Here is a 23,996-nt window from a genome sequence, read left to right on the forward strand (position 1 = left end):
CACTCTGGCTAGTCTTATACATGCCCTAGGGCAGATAGGCTAGTATCAACCTATGCACCTATGGTAATGTTCGGGATGCACATTGTTTATTGATGATACTGATTGCAGGTTTTTTCTCTTCTTTGCTTTCACACTTTCTACGAACAACCTAAGTATCTGCAGAACATATTTTATTATGACAGGGTTCCAATATATTATATATGTGTCTGTTGTCATATAACTGTTTGCACATGGCAGACTGGTGAATACTGAGAGATTCCTGTGTTAACACATGCAACTGCCGGATATGTGTGGCCCACTGCTATACTCAGACATGGCCTAAGTGTGTGAGCATGCCCAGTCTGTCCTTTCAGTGTTTTGTTGCCTGACATTTGTCTCATTAATTCAAGTGTGTGAGCATGCCCAGTCTGTCCTTTTCAGTGTTTTGTTGCCTGACATTTGTCTCATTTATTCAAGTGTGTGAGCATGCCCAGTGTGACCTTTCAGTATGTTGCTGTCTGAAGTCCAGTACATTTGTTGATGTGTGTGAACATAACCAATATTAACAATTATACTATATGTGTGTTGAAAATCAGGTTCTATTCTTACTGCAGGGCTCACCTTTGTGTCATAACTCAACAGGGATTATGCTGTCCCTGCAGGGTTTCCATGAGATACGCTGCATAGACTTATCAACATTTCTTCATACAGGCTGACCAGTACAATACTGTCATGGTTTAGTGGCTCAGTACTATGACTATAGTGCACAGTATCCTGGGTTCGAGGCCTGTCACTGCTTTATATTTTCATACTGAGCAGACCAGACTGCTTAAGGGCCAGTAGAGCAAATATGAGCATGTTGGCTTTTGTTCAGCTATGCCCAACATAAACCAGGCTTGTCCAACATTGATCAACATTAACCAACATTACAGAACATTGCCCAATATTGCTCAACATTGACCACAGTTGTGCTAGTGTTAGTGTGTGCAATTGCTTTACATATACTAAATGGTGGTGAAAGCTGTTTAGCACTGCTCTATATTGCTTAACACATGGCAATCATGTCTCAGGTGGTGCTGCAGGGCTGCCTATGTCGGATGCACATACTGCACTCCCTATACATGTTTGGAAACAGGTAGTGTCAAGTTAGGCATCCTTTTACTATTTGTGCGAGTTAGAGAGAGGTATCATTTCCAGGGTTCCTACTGAGCCAGTGTATGTGCTATGTGTCGCCTCTTTGCCAAGGCCAAAGCATACTGGACACACCTCCTTCTGCCTACTGGGGCAGGCTCAGGTTGTTCCTCCTCCGAGTCACGCTCTGCCTGTGATGGCCTTGGCAATGGTGGGGGGCTGTTTGGCCCAGGCCTATGCTGCTCCTGCTGCAGCTGTTTTTGCAGGATCATATTATGTAGCATGGCACATACCATGACAATTTGGGTACATGTAGTTGGTGAGTACTGCAAGGCTCCATCAGATGTGTCCAGGCACCGGAACCATGACTTGAGCAGGCCAAACACACACCCAATTACATTTCGTGTTTGTGCATGTGCCTCATTATGGCATTCCTGTTCAGGTGTGTGTGTGTTTCTGATGGGTGTCATCAGCCATGGCTCCAGTGCATAGCCAGCATCCCCCACTACGTGACCATGAGGGATGTCCCACTGGGAAATGTCTGGTACAGCTGCATCAGATGCCAGATATGGGAATCATGGTAGCTTCCAGGGCAGCCAGCACACGCATTCAGTATTATGCCCTGGGCATCACACACGACCTTGCAGTTGATGGAGGGGAAGCCCTTGCGGTTGAAGTAGACCCTACCCTGTTCACCGGCTGGTGCTTTGATGCATATGTGCATGCAGTCTATTGCACCCACTACCTCAGGGTATTCTGCTATTTGCTGGAAGAGACGCATATTGCTGACCAATACCTCATGGGAATTGGGGAAATATACATGATCACCGACATGTGCTGACATGGCATCCAGGAACTGGTGCAGTACCCTGGATGCTGATGCCTGTGATATCGCCATCATATCACCAGTTGGTCTCTGGAAGGTACCTGATGCTAATATTCTTAGGCCAACACATACCTTGGTTTCCACTGGGATGGGTTCCCCTCTGTTGGTTCTGTGTATGAGGCGTGGCCTGCATAGCTCAACAATCTGCTGCAAGAGGGCTCTGTCCACTCTATAGTGCTCCACTATCTCCAGCTCATGTAGCCCGTGGTAGGTTACCCTGGGCCTGTACACTTTTCTCCGTCTCCTCACTGTGGGTTGTCCAGCAGCATTCGCATTGTCACCTCCCTCAGCATGTTGCATATGTCACCTTATAACAGCAATGGCAGACTCTAACATTTCTTTGTCTCAGTAAAGCTTTTTCAGTTTTCACTTCTATTAGCTTAATGCAGTGTTGCAGTGTCTCTTGAGAGAAACATAGTGGAATGTTGTTTGCAGAGTTTTAAGTGCTGGGCTGGGCTGGGCTAGTGTACTGCCTGTGTAATTGCCTGATTCAGATTCTTTTCACCTGCTAGCTCTGCTAGTACTCCCTGGTTAACTTCCTACTATTTGTTGTGCTTCCTTTTTCCTTTCTGTTTCCTCAGGTGGGCAGCACCACGCACACAAGCGCAAACACGTAAACACCAGCTCACAGGCGCACACACATGCTTACACTGACTAAAACTTGCTTATTCTTGGTAAAACGCGTGTACACCAGTGCAAACACGCTTACACAACTTTAAACAGCCTTATACATGCTTACTCTGACTTAAACATGTGCACATACGCTTACATGCGCGTGCACACAGTCTTACTCGGGTTTACAGGCGCGCACCCACACGCATACACGCTCAGCAAGAAACTTTAGTGTTATCCACGGCATACACCTTCAATTTCTTGCCTTTACCTAGCCTACCTGTTGACACACCTCTTCCAATGATGTGTAAATGACAGCTGACACATGCCACTCTGCTCCAATGAGCTTCACTTCTTTCATACATACCCCCCTAGTGATGTCGCCTATCTTCTACTCTGTTACTCCCCTTATCCTACTCCTACACTTCACTGACTGTGCTCATTTGCTATGTAAACTTGGGATTCACTATCCTAACCCTCATTTGCATAGGATTGCCTACTAATGCTTGGTTACATCTCTTAGACTGAGCTTCCCCCCTTAGCAACCTCTACTCGGTCGCCATGTTGTCTTCAGCCTGCCATTCCCTTGCATTGTAAATTCAGAATAGCAATAAAATCCACATTTGTGGAACTTAATTATTGATTTTCTGGTTTTTAGAGTGCAGCGCTTTTTCGTGGTGCTGCACTACGCTTCAATCCCGGGGATCGGGATGAAAAAAAAAATATTTTATTTTTATTTTGCATCATGGAACATTGCCAATGGCCATATTTTTGACCATTGGCATGCTTCCTTAACTGGATGCTTCCTTTTTTGGAGCTGTCACGGCTCCGTTTTGCTATTTGCAGAACCGTACTCAGTTGTCAACTGAGTACATTTCTACAAATAACACAACTCTTACTCGGACAGGTTCAGGTTTCCTGGATTGCAAATTTGCCTCATTTGCATAGCTTTCACCTGCAATCGAGGTAATTTGCATATCCAAGCCCTGTCCATGTAGGACTTATTTTGGGAGCTCTGCTGCATTCCCCTACCGGATGTTCCTGGATCACTCGGCAGACATGTTGGCTGCATGGAGTCTTACTCTACTCTTAGACTCCGTGCAAGCCTTCGTGAATCCGGCCCATTATTTAAGAAAGATAAGCAATTTCATTCTTAAATAATGCCATTGTATAATAGCAATAATCCACCCCTGGATGTGGGTATCACAGGATTAACCCATGACTGGCTTTGTTAAATCACTCAGGATTCACCCTCAGGATGAAATCACCCCAATGGGCTTGACAGGTCCTGATTTAATCTGTTTAAGATGCAATCTGGTATATCATCAGCTCCACTGAAACTGTTTTTAGCTGTAGACAGAGCATTGACAACTTGTTATTTGGTGATAATTGGCAGCGGAGTGGTGGAGGGTATTTCTTGGGAGAGAACTAGGGGTGATGGGGAGGTGAAATCTGAGCTGAACTGGTCAGCCAGCAGATTTGCTATGTTAATGGGACCTATGTAAAACCACTTGTAATGACAGTGATTGGATTTCACCAATGCCTTTAGTAAATGCAGAGGAAAGCAGTCTGATTAGAGGAGTGTTAAAATGGCAAATTAGGTATTCAGGAAGTTTTTCAGTTTGTAGGTAATGTTCCAAGGTTTATGAACAAGAAAGATAAGAATTTTAAAAAGTTAAAAAAATGAAGAGACAGTGCCCCAAATAGTAATGAAAACTGTGTTTAACCCTTTAACATGGTCCATGAGTAAATATATACAAGATAGCCCTGTTTTTATATTGATTTATTTGGGTTTGTGTTTCAACATAGCTTATGTGTCACTTGGTTATTTCAATTATGATTCTGAGTTCATTTTTGTGAAGCTATGTCCATTCTGTTGTGAGGCTTTCTAGTTGGAAAAAAATAGAAAATGAAGAAACCAGATTTATGAGAGTAGTTGTTAAAAACATTAAGGAGCATTTAAGAAGGAAGGAAGCAAAATGTATTTTAAAATGCTATACAATGTTTCCAAGAGGTTTGAATATGGAGTTCTCTTGGAAGCATTTAATCTAAGAAGGTTAAAAAACAGTATTAAAAGTTAACCTTTTTAGTTGGATTTTTTAGTGAATTATTAACTGGATGATTATTTAATTGATTAAATGTATGTATTTAAGTGTATGCTTACCAGCAGAAAGATGTTCCCAGAGATTCATGAAGCTTGGACCAGGCGCAGGCATAGCGTAGGTGGTATAACGCCAAATATGGCCGCCGACCGATTCGGGTACAATCCAATTCCACATGCACTACCAGCATACACCAGATCTGTGCAGCTCTCGGCTCATGTATGCTAATCACCCCATGTGCAGTAGTGCCGCATGCAAATGAAGGTACATAGCGATTCATGAAGTGGTGCAGGTGTAGCGTAAGCATACAGAAATGTAAACCAAAAAAAAAAAAGGTTTACATTTTTCCAAACAGAACATCAGAGCCATGAAAGCGGACCAAACTTACATATTACAAAGTTAACATATGCCAATGGCTAAATATACAGCCAATGGCATAAAAAACATGCACAACACATAAAAAATAACATTTAATGTAATGGCTACACTAACGCAAAGTACAACCGCAGGGCATGTGTGTGCAAACGGGAGCACAAGGAAAATATGTACAGATGTCATAAAATTGCAATGTAACACAAATCATGATTTCACCATAATAGAAAATGGTATGTATGCTACACCACAACCAAGCTGCAAGGGTTGCTAAGGGTCTGTGACAGTGTCCTGTGCGGTAGCTATGAATTAGTAGTCAATGCCATGCAAATGAGGCAAGTAATACTGAATCGCAAATGACCCGCTGGTGTAAGGATGTACCATACGGTACAGTGGTACAACACTGAGGAGTGGTCTGGAGGTATACATGACATCAGCAGTGGGGTGTGCCACCGTAGCTGTAAGCACATTGGAGCATTGCAAATCCGGGTTGCCCGTTGCTAAGCAAAGCCGTAGGAAAGGGGTGTGGATGTAGCCATTGCTTTGCTTAGCTGAGATCACACATGGTGCCTGAAAGTGCATGTGTACATGGATGACAACGTGCTCGAAATGGCCACACGCGGTGCTCACAACAGCTGAAACAGAAAGGTTACAGGAAGACAATAAGAAATGCCGCAGTAGGGTGATTGGAGTACAACTGAGTAATTAACACCTATTAACTCACAGTGGGCCATTGACGGCAGCTAACAAGGCTGCTAGTAGAAACCTGCAGAACAGGATAGGGGAGGTGTCGGATTGCAAAGAAAAAAGAACTGTCACCGCAGAGCAAAGCAAACCTGCAGTAGATCAGCTATAGAACACATTTTGCAACACAATCCTGGTTTGGGAAAGTACAAAACAAGAAAGCCGGCTGCTGGATGCATGCCCGACAATGGGAGGGGAATCGTTAAGAAAAGTGAAGGCAAGGGCAAGAGGTGATCCATGGCAGCTAAATGTAATTCAACACCAAAGGCACCACAATAGCAGTACCTGTGGTAAAACACATAAGTAAGATACCCTGCAGCTATGATTGTACATATATACACCATATGACATCATCAGTGTTCAAAGCACAATAGTATAAAGTGTGAAAGCACCTCACACACACTCGTGTATTCCCAAACACTGCACCATCTGTGTAAACAGACAGGGAACTTTTACAATGTACTTGTTGGGAGCTGCCATAGCTGTGATTCATCACCATGTGTTGGAGACTGAAGGTGGTGTGGAGGATGATGCTGACAACCACCTCAGGCCCCAGAGGAGGAGAAGAGTGTTCAGACCAAGGGTAACCTACCAGGGGCTACATGATCTGGAGATAGTAGAGCGTTACAGGGTGAACATGGACATCATACAGCAAATTGTTGAGCTGTGCCGGCCATGCCTCAGATCCAGAAACAACAGAGGGGAACCCATCCCAGTGGACACGAAGGTATATGTAAGCTTGAGAATACTAGCCACAGGTACCTTTCAAAGGCCAACTGGAGATATCATGGGGATCTCACAGGCATCAGCATCCAGGGTACTCCACCAGTTCCTAGATGCCATGTTACCACATGCCAATAAGCATATATACTTCCTCCAAACTCAGAAGGAGTTGGCCAGCAATATGCGTTTCTTCCACCATGTGGCAGACTACCCTGAGGTACTGGGTGCAATAGACTGCACGCACATACATATCAAGTCACCACCCGGTGAGCATGGTAGGCGCTAGATAAACCGCAAGGGATACCACTCCATCAACTCCCAGGTCATGTGTAATACCCAGGGCATTATCACGGATGTGTGTGCTGTTAGCCCTGGAAGCTACCATGACTCCGACATCTGGCATGCCTCACAGCTGTATCAGGTACTTGTCAGGGAGGACATTCCATATGGCCACCTTGTGGGGGATGCTGGCTATGCACTGGAGCCGTGGATGATGACTCCCATCAAAAATTCACACACACCCATGCAAGAACACCATAATGAGGCACACGCACAAACCAGCATCATCATAGAGCATGTGTTTGGGATGCTGAAATCATGGTTCCATTGCTTGAACATATCTGGAGGAGCCTTGCAGTACTCTCCAGGCAAATGTGTCCACATCTTCATAGTATGTGCCATGCTACATAATATGATCCTGCGGAAACAGCTGCAGCAGGGACATAATGGTGAAGGCCCTCACAGCCCACCGCAATTGCCAAGGGCATCACAGGCACAGAGGGATTCAGACCACGAACACACTGTGCTAGCCCCAGTAGGCAGACGGAGGTGTGCCCAATATGCCAATGCCTTGGCAAAGAGGGAACGTATAGCACATACACTGACGGTGTAGACCCCTACAGACTGACACACTTCTCCACCTGCACACACAGTAAAATGGATGGCACACACACACGACCCGACCACCTGTAAATTGTCATGTATAGGTGGTCGACTGTGTGAATCCTACATAGGCAGCCCTCAACTATTGCACACACAACAGCTATTGGTACAAGGTAAGTCAACAGCTGAACAGTAAATGAAGCTAACAGCATGTGTTGATAGTGCATGTATAGGTTCCTTGGTACATTGGTACGTACATGCCTGATTGTAAGTGGCCATTCATCAGCCAAGGCCAAATGTGTCTGCTGTCACCACCCCATCGATTAATTAACTGTCCCTCTGTGGAGCAGAGCCAATTGCAGGATCCCTGGAGTGTAACCACTGTTCCCCACCCACTCTGCAAGGATTCCCCAGTGTGTTAATGAGGGGCTCCATATAATGTAATCAGGGATGTAGTTCCAAAGCATGGGGAGCACCCATGACAGGTATGTGTCACCCCAGCATTCTCCAGTTATGGTTGTGGCAAGGTGTAGCACATTACAGTGTACGGCTCACTGTGACATGGATCCCCATAGCTGGAGAACATCCATGAAACATCACTTGGATATACCATTAATAGGTATCATCCATATGTAAACTAACTGAGTTACACATTTGTTTTCAGTATGGAGGAACAGCCATAGTACAGTCCACATACAAAACACCATAACACTTGTACATATCCCAGATGCCTCAGTGGTAAAGCTACTGACTGTGTCGTGCATGTTCCCGGTTCCACAACCTGCAAGGGCTGTTACGGAATTCCGATGGCACGAATAATGGATGTTGGATGCAGGTCATTAGAGCATGTTTAAGCACATATTAGCAGGTTTATGCACCAGCAAGTGACGGTAAGCGTTGTTTAAACATGACTACACAGATATGTGCAAAACAGGTCTCAGCTTTGCTGAATATCGTGCAGATCATGGTCAAAGATGGCCAGAACAGTTGTAATCTGCATTATTCACCCTTGTACTAATAGTGCCTGTTCTGAGAGGTAAAACGACCACTACCTGGAGTAGAACACGCAATTATGTACACAATCACCTAACACTAAGCTACCCGAGATGTACCAACGGCAGGTGTGTATTGTGACAGGTTCAAACACAAAAGGGAGGAGTTCAGGAAATAGTATACAGCACCATGTACCCAACAAAAAGTGTGTTCACTCTCTCTCTCTCTCTATATATATATATATATATATATATATATATATATATATATATATATATATATATATATATATATATATATATATATATATATATATATATATGGGTTCCTATGACTTCATCGAACTGTGAAATCACCGACACTCACCTCTTCGACACCAATCCATCGACGTCCATATCATCGACAATTCCGGTAAGCGATCTTCCCCTCACAGGACCCATGGTAGCTTCTTCCTGTGTTACACCGATTAGGGTTTACGTGATTCCGTATAATTTACCTTGAAAGCGCTACCATGGGTCCTGTGAGGTGGAAGATCGCTTACCGGAATTGTCGATGATATGGACGTCGATGGATTGGTGTCGAAGAGGTGAGTGTCAGTGATTTCACAGTTCGATGAAGTTATAGGAACCCATATATATATATATATATATATATATATATATATATATATATATATATATATATATATATATATATATAATATAGAGATAGAAAGGGTGATAGAGAGATATATGTCGGATATACATATATCTGCAAATATATGGATAAGTTAACAACATGTACACAACCATGGAGGTAGAAATAAATAGGATACTATCAAATACCGAATGCTTTACATACCGACATGCGTAATCACGAGGCTTAAAGACCGAAAGACCACAGTACTGGAACACTAGAACCGCGAGTAATATTATCATGATGTTAAGGGACATTTAGTTATTGCTGCTGGTGCTGCAGTCCAGGTAGGTACTGTGTTTAAGTGTGTTTCTGATTGCTGTAGTGTGTGTAAATGTGTGTTCTGAGTTCAGTGTGTGTTTCCGTGGGACTGTAATGTGTGTGTGTGTGTCTTTGCTTCGTGTGTCTGTTCGGGCTAACTCGGAGGTAGATTATTACAGTAAGTGTGGTCATAGTCAGCCTTAGTTAGGCATAAGCCAACTAGGCAGCCGCCTAGGGCACCGCTTTAGTGGGGGCACTCTACCAGTATTTATTTGGTGTAGGTAGACCAGGATGGGGGCACTGGGTGGTGTGGTGGGGGTGCCATTGTGCCCTTTGCCTAGGGAACCAGTAGACCTAAGGCCACTTCTGGTTGTTGTGTGGGGGGGGGGTGAAGCCACCCACATGGGGTATATGGGGCATGGCCACCTGGCCATATGTAGTGTTGGATGATTTGTTTGGATGTGATGGGTAGCAGTGTGTCCGTGTGTGCGTGTCTGTGTTCTTTGTTTGTGTTAGTTCCGGGAGTTTGACTGTTGCGAGTTCGAGTGTTCAGTATTGTGGGGTTTGGGAGTCTGTGAACGGTAATGTGGTTATTGGACGTGTGTGCTTTCCTGAATCCATGGGTATGCCGTATACAGCAGTTGAAGTCTTCAAATATGTGCACAACATGGACCATAGCAATCACAAATTCTGCCACAACTGAACGTTATGAACAAAGGATACGGAGACTATATTATAGCAACAACCCACGTCTGGGTGTGATTAATGCTGGATTTACCCACGGTTGTCTTTGTTTGGCCACTCGGGCTTCGTCCCCATGAACAAACCGCACCAACCGTGGGTAAATTCACCATTACCCACACCCAGGCATGGGTTACTGCTATAATACACTATCACAAATATGTCCTATGGACATGAGCTAAACATGGGGTTAACACCTGTCCCACCTTGAGAGGGGCAGTCCCTCTATGTGCGGTAGTAACCTGATCAAATTGAGTAAAAATACCAATGTCCTACAATCTCAAGATGTTCTGCATGTTCCATAGTTAATGTAATGGCTGCATAAAATAGTCATCTGTATCTGACATACCTACATGTAACAAGAAACAGGATAAGCAAGTAAACCGCTACAAGAATATAAGCTTTTATATAGGCATATATGTAAATTCTATAATTTCTACTGACCGTGGGTATGTGTCGGCCTCTAAAATCCGATGTGTGTCCTGTAAATGTCCCACTATGGCCATTTGAAAAGGTGGCAATCCAAGCCAAAGAGGTTCAGTCACCAACACAACTCCAATGAGTGCAAATATCTATGACAGAAACACATGAGACAGCTTTCATGTAGCAACATTTCATTACATACCAATGTATTTCCGGAGGGATTGAAGGATCAACATCACCTGCATGCTATATAAGAACCAATTAATAATGGCTTAATGAATAAGCCTGCAATAACCATAGTATTAGTCTACTAAATGATAGGTCTTAAATTAGGGAAGGAGCCCTCACACACATATGGAATATGTATAAATGCAGTCCCCACAAACCTTTATCTGCTATGTACACCCACCTACATCTACCCTACACCTGAAACAATTGCAATACAGACTGTAATAACATCACAAACATCCACTCACTCAATGACATCTGCAGAAGCCTTAAAATACCTTGTGAGAGACACACTATAATAGCGCTATGTGAAATTGTTGCTGTTGTACAATGGAACAGACGCCAGTGTTACAGGTTTTGTTTGCAATAGTCTCGTATCAGACGGTCGAGATAACAGCTACACTCACATATAGAACTACATCCTCTAGCCATTACACAATCCATGGGGGACATGAAGTCAAAATATATCTGTGTCTCTCCATATAGCAGTTGCAATTCATCACAAACAACACATCCAGGCCGTCTTCCTCGAAGGTAGGGCAAAGGGACAACGCCCAAGTGGAGTATTCAATTATACCCCACTGTTGCCATGTAATTGGCTAATGGAGTAGCTGCACAGCTGATGTTCATGTAATCATCTACTCTGGAACACCAACTGGTGACAGGATACCACATGTTACTGGTATCTACGTATAAAAGGATGGCTTGTCATACATTCAAACCGTATGCACATACGAGAAAAACATTTAAACAGAAAAAGGAATAAGACTGATATTTTCTTAAACTCGGACTACTAACAAGGTATGTAGAACACTCAGTATGTTCATGTATGTACTGCCTGTTCTGTATTAATGAAAGTGTACGCAATGCATATAGTGGGAAAAGGTATTCTGTACTGATATATTGTTGATCATAGTAATGCTTGTAGAAATTGTGTGTACTGCTGTGGGTCACAAGGTAAACACCTCATACACCACAAGGTATGCTACATAAGGGCTTTAAACACAACAATTCCACTCCAGCCGCTGTCAGTGGCAGGGTTTGTCCAACAAGTACATGCCACAACAGGGGATAGTATATGTTGATATACTGTAACAGTAGGCATATGTATGGGTGTATAACTGAGAATAACATGTCTAAGTTGGTCCTGCTGTGCAAGTATGATTTGCATTATGGGATATTGTTGCAAAAATGTGAAATGTACAGTATTGTAGGTAGATATGTCTAACATTTTACATAGCATTACTGTTATATTATGCAAGCATCAGGAATGTCTATTGGCATGTACAATACACAATAACAGGATACATAAGACTTGTAGTTACCAGACAGTGTAACAGCATAATACCTAATTGGAATGGAAGAGCTACTAAATTATCCATGCCCAAAGGACATGTAATAGCTTCATAGGTTCATAGTTAGGTACTATGCTGTCTGCCCAAGTCCATTTGTAAGCCCAACTACAGTGTTTTCACTTGCAGCACCTCCCTAAGTTAGTGTCCTGTGTCTGTGAACAGCAGAGCTATTTGTTTCCTGCACCTGTGTACAGTAGAGCCACTGCAGTGTTCCCTGGTGTACATGTCTGCCTCCCATCTACCCATCGAGGTATCTCTTGAAGAGTGCTAGTGAGGGTCCCTGCCTGATGTACATAGGAATCATGCACCAAAGCATGGTGAGTGTCCAGTTCAGGAATGTATCCCTCCAGCACGTCCTAGTCATCATTGCATGTGGGTACATATCCCAGAGCATGTGGCTCTCAGTGGCTTTTGCTTATGTGGAGCATATCCATCAATATTGTTTTGGACATGGGCCTTGTATGTTCAGCAGAGATCACCTCTGTATATGCAGTAAGCAAATGAGTACACCTGGGGTTTCTGTAGTTGGGCTGCATACGTCATCCTTCAGATGTCAGTAATCCTCTTGGTGTGTTAACATTGTGGTATCTAAAGCCATTGCTGTTGTCTCATAAGGTACATCCCAAATGGGGTGTTGTACCTTTTAACGTGTTTCATAAGCCAGGAGTAGAGAGGTACAATGGCTGCCTTTGTTCCAGCTACAAACCCATTACAGATTAGGGTGGCCACGTAGAAGGATATCCACACCACCTTGCCAATATGGTTATCAAAGGAGTAGGTGTTATCTACTTGTGTTCTAAGATCCCTTATAATGTCTTATGTATGTAGGGGCCTACCACCTATGTGATAGTCAGCAGGTGATTGGTGTAATGCAAAGGGGATGTCTATGCACCTTGTGGCATGCAGCTTGAGGCCATGTTATTGACACCAGGTATCCGTCACAGTGACACCCTTATGGAGGGTGTCTGTATAAGCTGGTGAATCAATCATAGCCCCTTGTTTGCAGTCATCTGCAAACCTATTTAGGGTAAGTCCTTCTGTGCTAGCCTGTACCTCAGAGAAGCATATACCGAACATGAGGGGCCCTATGACCGAGGACTGGGCTACGCCAATTGTAACTTATTTACAATAGGAACTAGGGTATGCTACTCTCACTGTGTGGGACCTGTCTGTGAGCCACTTTGCATAACATCTCGTGACGTAGGGGTTGATGTGCAGGTGGATGTGTATGTTGACAATACCAGAATGGGGAATGGTGTTGAAAGCCATTGAGAGGACAAGGTAGGCTGTGTGGACCTCCTTACCCTCATCTGCTACCTTGGTAACTGTCTCAAAGGACTCCACCAGGTTTAGGAGTCATGGTCTGGCCCTAACAAATCAAAACTGGGTGGTATCAAAGGTTTGGAGGCCACCAATGTCTCTGTGAATGAGATCCATGATGATGTGCTCCATAGCCTTGCGGAACAGTCTAGTCAGGCGTATAGGGCAATAGTTCCTCTGGTCCATTGTGGCGCCACCTTTGTGGAGTGTGATAACTATTGCTGTGTGACAGTCAAGGGCCACAATGCCTTATACAAGGCTATTAGTGAATTTGGTGCCCAAGTGGGGAGCCATTTCGTTCTGACATTTGTGTAAATCGCAGCCGGGGATGTTGTATGGTCACATGGAGTCTGTGTTCCTGGCTTTAGAGAGTGCAGCTTGGAACTGCGTAGTTGTGACCGCAGGGACTCTGCATTGTTCCTGTATAGATCTGTGCCCTTTAGGGTGTGAGAGGGGTGTAAAGTTAGCACTGAACCTATCTGCCAGGATGTTGCCAATATCAATCAATTCTGTAATGTTCGTGCCTAACCGCTGTATGTCAGAGCAGATGTGGGTATCGCCATCGAGAGTAGTGACATACCTCCAGAAAACTTTGTGGTAGTCCTTGGAATGAGTCGCAGTAATGTTTACGTAGCTAGCTTTGGAGGATGTGATAAGGGATCTCAGATTTCTACTGACGCTGACCAGGGAGCTACCCCACCCATGGGATTGTACTCTACTTTGCAACAGTCTCCTCCTTCTCTTGTACATTATGTCCATGGCAGTGGAACCCCAGAGTGGCTTCTGTTATCTGGTGGGTACCGTCATGGCTCTGTTTGGGATAGCATGATCCATGCAGTCATGTAAGTGCAAATTAAGTGCAGTTGTGTATGATTCAGTAACTATATTGTCCATCTGCACGGGTGTCATGACGTTTACTACTGCTGTCATAAGAAGCCTGAAGTTGGCTTTGTAGAAATATTGTACTGTGTTTTCCATGAAGGGTGTGGTGCCGGGATGTGAGTAACAAGGGTAATTAGCATTTGTTCGGATCTGACCAACGAGGGGATAACCACAAGTGTGGAACACCAGTCACACATGTTGGTAATGTCCAGGTCTAGGATACTGTTGGCCCTGGTGGTAGTGTGGATAGGTTGATCCAGCCGATTGGAGGTTATGAATCCCAGAAAGCATTGGCCTAATGTGTCAGTACATGAGTAGGTATCCCAGTTAAGTGTGGGGTAGTGTCAGTCGCACATCAGTAGTTCCTGTTTGAACCCTACTTTCCAGTACACCAAGAAGTGAAGGCCATTAACCGTGGGGTATGGTGTGGAATCCGTAGCAAGCTACAATTTGTATAGCAGTTATGGCCACAGTAAGTTGCACTTGGATTACCTCTGATGCATTGTGCTAAGCAACCAGCCTGGAGGTGTGGATATCCTTGGGAAATATGGACACACCTCCACCGTGGGGTTCCAGTCCTGGTTACATGACTGAAAGGTGTGGTCTGAGTAATAGCCTGTTAGTGCAAGGGTGCTCTCAGGAGCCTAGAAGCAGGTCCCAGTCACTGCAGAGATATCGAAGTGGTCCATTACAAGGAGTGCCTCGGGTGAGTACATTTGAGATGAAGATGTCAAGCATTGAATAACACTATCCTCAGGTTTTGCTTGCCTATTCCTGTTATGGTGGTGAATATGGTATTTGAACCATGCCTAAAACAGGCACTATAGGAGCAGCAAGAGCCTTAGATGTTATCCGTAATCCCAGGGCCGACAGGTGCAGGTCATCTGTGCCAAAGCATCGTGTTCTGTCGACCATGTCATTCAAAGCAGACAGATACTGGATACTCATGGAATGACACCATAAGCATAGCCAACTGTTGAAGTGAATAATTCAGTCGTACTGCATTATCAGTCTGGATGAATGCAGAATGCTTCTCAAGGCTAGGGCGATACCTGCCTGGGCTACAAGATTGGAGAGCTATTGCATGTCTCTGTATATGTAGTCCAGGAAGTTACATCTCAGGGCATTCACACTAACAAGGAGAATGACAGTCATATTGTACCTGTTGAGGAGTGACCTGAGTGCATAGGTTATGTTGTGGATCCTGTTACCCGACAGCCAGCTGAAAGTGACTATCACCTTGTGTAGCTTGCTGAGTGGGACATCAGTGTGACCGCCTATAGAGTCACCTATGACTAGTGTGTTGGGTATGATATGTTGCCCCATTGGCTGTAGTTGATGGGCACACTTGAGTCTGTGGGCTATAAGTAATTGGTGTTGTGTTGGGTGATGGGGGCTGCCTGCATTTCTGCTTCGGAGCCTCTGTTGCTACACAGAGTAGTATTGAGAGGTTCTTCAAATGTTGTAGTCTTGCTATGTGTGGCCTGTGGTGGTGGAGATCTAGTGAGACTATGTGATGAGTGTGGTGTGGTGCAAACATTTAACATCCCCACATGATTGTCAGGTTCAGTCTGGGTTGGAGAGAGCATTACCTCCAGCATGGCTACATATGTGCATCTCCCACAGGTTGTAGTGTTGCATATTAGGAGGGGAGCATTGACTGTGTACATGAGACAATTTCTATATTGCCTCATGATGCCCATATTCATCATATAGACAGGCAATAACACTTGGAATTGACACTTGGACATGCCTGAATATTCAAATATTTCTCACTAGATATGTGAGGTGAGTGTGTACAACAGCTGTTTTACTCTAAGCGAGCAGGAAATGTAAGTACAAACAGTGTTTACCTGTAGGAAATGAGTAGGATTGAGTGCTATAGTAATTAGTAGCTCATGAAGTGCTTACACGTTCTGAACAAGTGCTGAACATGAATAAGCAATACAGATAGGGTATCAGATAACATAAACTCACTGCCCCCCCCCCCCCACGGGTACACAATCACATATCCATGAACACTACAGAGCCCCTGTAACCATAATTATGGTGGTACAAGGTGCACTCAGACTGCATGTGACCTGTCCACATCCCTGGTTGCATCATACACATATGGCAAAACAGTTTTGCTCCACACATACACATCATGTAAAACATAGCTTCATGTCAGTCTGTGAAAACACTGAATGGTGCACACCAACAGTTATCACAACCCACAAAGTGGAGACACCACTCATAATGGGAGGCACTGTACTATTACCCTGATGAGTCTGGTCTGAAAGTCCATGACCCTTAATCAACGTATATGTTGTTAGCAGTACAGATGTAGATGACAGTACGGATGATTTCACACTGCATATCATACCTGTGACAGGTCATAGGACATCATCACCCATACTGTGTTCCACCTACACTCAGTATAGTAGAATTATAATACCAGAATGGGGAATGGTGTTGAAAGCCATTGAGAGGACAAGGTAGGCTGTGTGGACCTCCTTACCCTCATCTGCTACCTTGGTAACTGTCTCAAAGGACTCCACCAGGTTTAGGAGTCATGGTCTGGCCCTAACAAATCAAAACTGGGTGGTATCAAAGGTTTGGAGGCCACCAATGTCTCTGTGAATGAGATCCATGATGATGTGCTCCATAGCCTTGCGGAACAGTCTAGTCAGGCGTATAGGGCAATAGTTCCTCTGGTCCATTGTGGCGCCACCTTTGTGGAGTGTGATAACTATTGCTGTGTGACATTCAAGGGCCACAATGCCTGATACAAGGCTATTAGTGAATTTGGTGCCCAAGTGGGGAGCCATTTCGTTCTGACATTTGTGTAAATCGCAGCCGGGGATGTTGTATGGTCACATGGAGTCTGTGTTCCTGGCTTTAGAGAGTGCAGCTTGGAACTGCGTAGTTGTGACCGCAGGGACTCTGCATTGTTCCTGTATAGATTTGTGCCCTTTAGGGTGTGAGAGGGGTGTAAAGTTAGCACTGAACCTATCTGCCAGGATGTTGCCAATATCAATCAGTTCTGTAATGTTCGTGCCTAACCGCTGTATATCAGAGCAGATGTGGGTATCGCCATCGAGAGTAGTGACATACCTCCAGAACACTTTGTGGTAGTCCTTGGAATGAGTCGCAGTAATGTTTACGTAGCTAGCTTTGGAGGATGTGATAAGGGATCTCAGATTTCTACTGACGCTGACCAGGGAGCTACCCCACCCATGGGATTGTACTCTACTTTGCAACAGTCTCCTCCTTCTCTTGTACATTATGTCCATGGCAGTGGAACCCCAGAGTGGCTTCTGTTATCTGGTGGGTACCGTCATGGCTCTGTTTGGGATAGCATGATCCATGCAGTCGTGTAAGTGCAAATTAAGTGCAGTTGTGTATGATTCAGTAACTATATTGTCCATCTGCACGGGTGTCATGACGTTTACTACTGCTGTCATAAGAAGCCTGAAGTTGGCTTTGTAGAAATATTGTACTGTGTTTTCCATGAAGGGTGTGGTGCCGGGATATGGGTAACAAGGGTGATTAGCATACGTTCGGATCTGACCAACGAGGGGATAACCACAAGTGTGGAACACCAGTCACACATGTTGGTAATGTCCAGGTCTAGGATACTGTTGGCCCTGGTGGTAGTGTGGATAGGTTGATCCAGCCGATTGGAGGTTATGAATCCCAGAAAGCATTGGCCTAATGTGTCAGTACATGAGTACGTATCCCAGTTAAGTGTGGGGTAGTGTCAGTCGCACATCAGTAGTTCCTGTTTGAACCCTACTTTCCAGTACACCAAGAAGTGAAGGCCGTTAACCGTGGGGTATGGTGTGGAATCCGTAGCAAGCTACAAATTGTATAGCAGTTATGGCCACAGTAAGTTGCACTTGGATTATCTCTGATGCATTGTGCTAAGCAACCAGCCTGGAGGTGTGGATATCCTTGGGAAATATGGACACACCTCCACCGTGGGGTTCCAGTCCTGGTTACATGACTGAAAGGTGTGGTCTGAGTAATAGCCTGTTAGTGCAAGGGTGCTCTCAGGAGCCTAGAAGCAGGTCCCAGTCACTGCAGAGATATCGAAGTGGTCCATTACAAGGAGTGCCTCGGGTAAGTACATTTGAGATGAAGATGTCAAGCATTGAATAACATTATCCTCAGGTTTTGCTTGCCTATTCCTGTTATGGTGGTGAATATGTTATTTGAACCATGCCTAAAACAGCCACTATAGGAGCAGCAAGAGCCTTAGATGTTATCCGTAATCCCAGGGCCGACAGGTGCAGGTCATCTGTGCCAAAGCATCGTGTTCTGTCGACCATGTCATTCAAAGCAGACAGATACTGGATACCCATGGAATGACACCATAAGCATAGCCAACTGTTGAAATGAATAATTCAGTCGTACTGCATTATCAGTCTGGATGAATGCAGAATGCTTCTCAAGGCTAGGGCGATACCTGCCTGGGCTACAAGATTGGAGAGCTATTGCATGTCTCTGTATATGTAGTCCAGGAAGTTACATTTCAGGGCATTCACACTAACATGGAGAATGACAGTCATATTGTACCTGTTGAGGAGTGACCTGAGTGCATAGGTTATGTTGTGGATCCTGTTACCCGACAGCCAGCTGAAAGTGACTATCACCTTGTGTAGCCTGCTGAGTGGGACATCAGTGTGACCGCCTATAGAGTCACCTATGACTAGTGTGTTGGGTATGATATGTCGCCCCATAGGCTGTAGTTGATGGGCACACTTGAGTCTGTGGGCTATAAGTAATTGGTGTTGTGTTGGGTGATGGGGGCTGCCTGCATTTCTGCTTCGGAGCCTCTGTTGCTACACAGAGTAGTATTGAGAGGTTCTGCAAATGTTGTAGTCTTACTATGTGTGGCCTGTGGTGGTGGAGATCTAGTGAGACTATGTGATGAGTGTGGTGTGGTGCAAACATTTAACATCCCCACATGATTGTCAGGTTCAGTCTGGGTTGGAGAGAGCATTACCTCCAGCATGGCTACATATGTGCATCTCCCACAGGTTGTAGTGTTGTATATTAGGAGGGGAGCATTGACTGTGTACATGAGACAATTTCTATATTGCCTCATGATGCCCATATTCATCATATAGACAGGCAATAACACTTGGAATTGACACTTGGACATGCCTGAATATTCAACTATTTCTCACTAGATATGTGAGGTGAGTGTGTACAACAGCTGTTTTACTCTAAGCGAGCAGGAAATGTAAGTACAAACAGTGTTTACCTGTAGGAAATGAGTAGGATTGAGTGCTATAGTAATTAGTAGCTCATGAAGTGCTTACACGTTCTGAACAAGTGCTGAACATGAATAAGCAATACAGATAGGGTATCAGATAACATAAACTCACTGCCCCCCCCCCCACGGGTACACAATCACATATCCATGAACACTACAGAGCCCCTGTAACCATAACTATGATGGTACAAGGTGCACTCAGGCTGCATGTGACCTGTCCACATCCCTGGTTGTATCATACACATATGGCAAAACAGTTTGCTCCACACATACACATCATGTAAAACATAGCTTCATGTCAGTCTGTGAAAACACTGAATGGTGCACACCAACAGTTATCATAACCCACAAAGTGGAGATACCACTCATAATGGGAGGCACTGTACTGTTACCCTGATGAGTCTGGTCTGAAAGTCCATGACCCTTAATCAACGTATATGTTGTTAGCAGTACAGATGTAGATGACAGTACGGATAATTTCACACTGCATATCATACCTGTGACAGGTCATAGGACATCATCACCCATACTGTGTTCCACCTACACTCAGTATAGTAGATGTACCTTTGTATATCACAGGAGTGTTCTGCCAGTGACCTGTTGACAGAACCATCACTACAAAAGGTGTCTGAGTGACGTGCATATCACACCAGTGGCAGCTACAGTAAAAAGGGTTAATGTTTTGTACTCCCCCTCATTGTAGCCCATACGACACAGACAAATGGAAGGCATCTGTGTATGTAGGTATGTGAATGGCCATGACCTAGGAGCAATAGCTGACTCAGTGTTGTGGACAACATACAGAATGGGCTTTGTGGGTGAGGTGCGTGACATATATGCACAATCTGACAGCTGCATATTGCATTGTCACCGCTAGGTTAATAACCCTGTACCCATGAACTACCACCTAGGCAGCGGTCAACATAATGGACACTGTGTGTAAGGGATGGTGCTGTGCAGTTAACCTCCCTGAGCTAGTGACATCACCAGGCCTATTAGGTAGTCATAAGAAGCAACCCAAGACATGACAGGGTGCCATCCATGAGCATGGAGATCATTGGACAGCCATACTCAGCACTCAAGTGACCAATATCGGATCACATATCACCTTTAAGGGGTATTGCCTATGCTTGGATGGGTGACACCAGCCTTCACAATCCTCATCTCCACTATGCAGCATGCTGCCTACCCTGCATAAAGATATGTCCAACACTGTGATGTTGGACATGCTACACATACATATCCTGATCTGAAATACATACGTCATGGACAGCCACCTTCCTAGTAAAAGGATCGCCACATGCTGGACAGATCCTTGTGCCATACACATTACATACTCCTGCCATACTATGCAACCCTGTCCAGCAAAGCTGCACATTTCATATCTGTCAGACATGGTGTGATGACCGCATGGTAGATGTATCATTAACCATCTGGATCAGTTATGTGGCACTGATTCACCTGGTGGTGGGAACATGGCTGTCGGATACAGCTAGAAAATCTTACATCCTATGCTCATACATGGCACAGGGCATAGAGACTACTACATGACCTTGGCTGTACATGCTATAGTTGACAACCATCCCTGCAAATACCATCCGGCTAGCCATTATCACATGTGTATCACATGTGCAACATAGGCGATACGTGGCAGGATGTTGAACTGCTGTACAGTGCCGTGTAGCTGTATATGGTAAAACACATGCATGTAAAGGTTTCTGTGCGCATGTCTGCATTGTCACAGGTTATGTCCGTTAAGGCAGTGTATGTGATGATATGTGACATATACACAGCATCAAGGTCAACAGCTTTAATGTGGACACATCCAGGCATGTGCTGATAGGTAAGAACACCAGTACAGGCAAACAGACATGCCCACATCAAGACAGCATTCACATGGAGTATGAGCAATGTAATGAGGTGACACACATATATGGTGATAATATCCAATCCCCATTGGGTGTCACATGTGTGTGACAAAAACATGTCAGTGGTGTCTGTGTCATAAAGATTTTCAAAGACAACTGTTCATATGTACTAAATGTAATACACATGTATGTGCAGCTGTATCTCTGTGCATCTCTGAGATACTGTGACCTGTCTCCATCATTATGTCTTCCAGATATGCCTCAATCAAGACTGCCAGCTTATAGCCACTTGGAGGATGAGGCCCTCATACCTTACCTCCCGGATAACTATGAGGTATTGTTCAGCCATGTGCCATAGCATGCCCAGCAGTGTGATGACCTGTGGCAGGAACTTCGCAGGAGGGTTAATGATGTGGGTGGCCATAACCGCACCTACCAGCAGGTGTGCAGACACTGCACGGACCTGATCAGACATGTGAAACAGTGTGCAAATGCAATTGCCAGGGATCAAGGTACAACAGGTGGTGGGCCACCAACCCAGCCCCCACTCACACATACTGAGGAGCTACTGGCCAACCTGTGGACACCATCAGAACAGCATCCACAAACCCTAGCTGCCATTGTGGAGGTGGGTGTCCCCCAACCACTGAGCCTGGAATTGCCTGGTAAGTCACTACTGCACATATAATTATTATATCCCATTTAGTTGCATGTGTCACTGTACAATATGTAATGTAACATCATATGCAAGGTATGTTTTCACACATGCCACATACTATAGTATGCTACACTGTGTATGCACACATGTGCATACTCCATAGTATATCCTATTGTACTGGCAAATGTGTTAACATGCACATTGCACCCTGTAGCTGTCATACAGTCATGGATAATGATCATACTGCTGTGTCACCCCTATATAGGTATCTCTGGCATGCCGCAGAGACAGCAGGCCACTGCAGGTGAGAGAGTTATAAGTATCGGGCATGTTAATGCACAGATCTATCTGCCATGTGGCCAGTTAACACATGTACACATAATGTATGGTCCAGTCACGATATACAGGTCGCATCTTTAATCAATCACACTGGCTACCCATGTGCAATACATACAAACTAAATGAAACACCAACATGAAACCACAGAAACTGTCATTGCTAGATGTGTGGACAGCTGTGCATACAACGGTGGAGGTGTTGTTCAATGTAGGCATATGTACTATACATCAGAACAACACATGTGGGGTACGCAAACAGTACTACACAGTGAGCTGGAGTATGGGCAGCCCACATGATTCGCTATTGTGGAATATGCCACTGCAATGAGTGCACACATTGTGATGTGCCATCTGACATGTCCATGACATGTAGCGGTCCGGCTGCAACATTGCCTCACTATCCCATAAAACATACCCCACATACCAAACATATAAACCCTTTGTCTGCATAACCCTGTGGACAGTGGAGTATCTGACATCTATGGGTGTATGTCATATGGGACAACACAGACATTTGAGGTTGATGGCCATCACAAACATTTGTCCAACACATGTTCACACATGGCCATGGAGGATGGCCAGAGACATGTAGCAACACACAGTAGATGTGATGTGTTTGTGTGTACACCCTGTTGTACATTGGCTACACATGGTCCAACTATAGCCTTTGTTGAATGGTTATATAGCAGATGTGGAACATTGGACATCCTACAAGCCTGTTTACAGCTTGTGGAGGCATCACTTAATTCAACCACATAAGATGTGTTGAACATCATGACTGTGTCACAGAATGACAGTATTCACCTGTACAGCATCCACATACATACACAGACACCACATCAGGCCACAGATACAGCACATTTCCCTTGCTGCTGTTGGACATCACCGTCAGCCGTGCACCTCGTGTGTGTGGTACACAAATGTCATGTGGGACATGGTGTATTGACAAGTCTGCCATGTGTGGACATGGTTGCCAGGCAGCTAAGATATGTTAGCAGTTGTGCAGGGGTGTCATCCATAGGTCCTTCAGTGACCTGTCACACATGACACATCATGGTTTAGTGTGTATATACCTCAGCAACGTGGGTCACAATCCACAGTATTTTTGTATTGTGTATGCACACAGTCATGGCTATGCACTGTGTGTGTAATCCACACTGTATAGCAATACAGATGCCTCATGATTCCATGCAATGGCACTGTGTCAGTATTTCACACTGTATAGCAATATAGATGCCTCATAATACCCTTCAATGGTCATGCACATCTGCTAAAAGTGCATTCTATCTGTAGGGCATACAGACAACACTGCAATGTGACACCATTACACCGCGGTACATGTGTCAGGATACCACTGTGTCAAACATGTATGCATGTCAATGCACACATCAGCAGACTACATGTCTTACTACATGTTAATGTCAAGGTCATATGCCTCACATCAGCCATGTGTACTGTTAACCTGTGCTGGTCCACATGGTGAAACACGGGGATGCATGTTTACTACCATGATTGTGTGAAATGCATGGCTTCTGCTATGACACATGCTTGCTGTTGTGT

The sequence above is a fragment of the Protopterus annectens genome, chromosome 2.part0 (assembly GCF_019279795.1).
Source record: "Protopterus annectens isolate FY-2018-M chromosome 2.part0, PAN1.0, whole genome shotgun sequence".
NCBI classification, from domain to species: Eukaryota; Metazoa; Chordata; order Ceratodontiformes; family Protopteridae; genus Protopterus; species Protopterus annectens.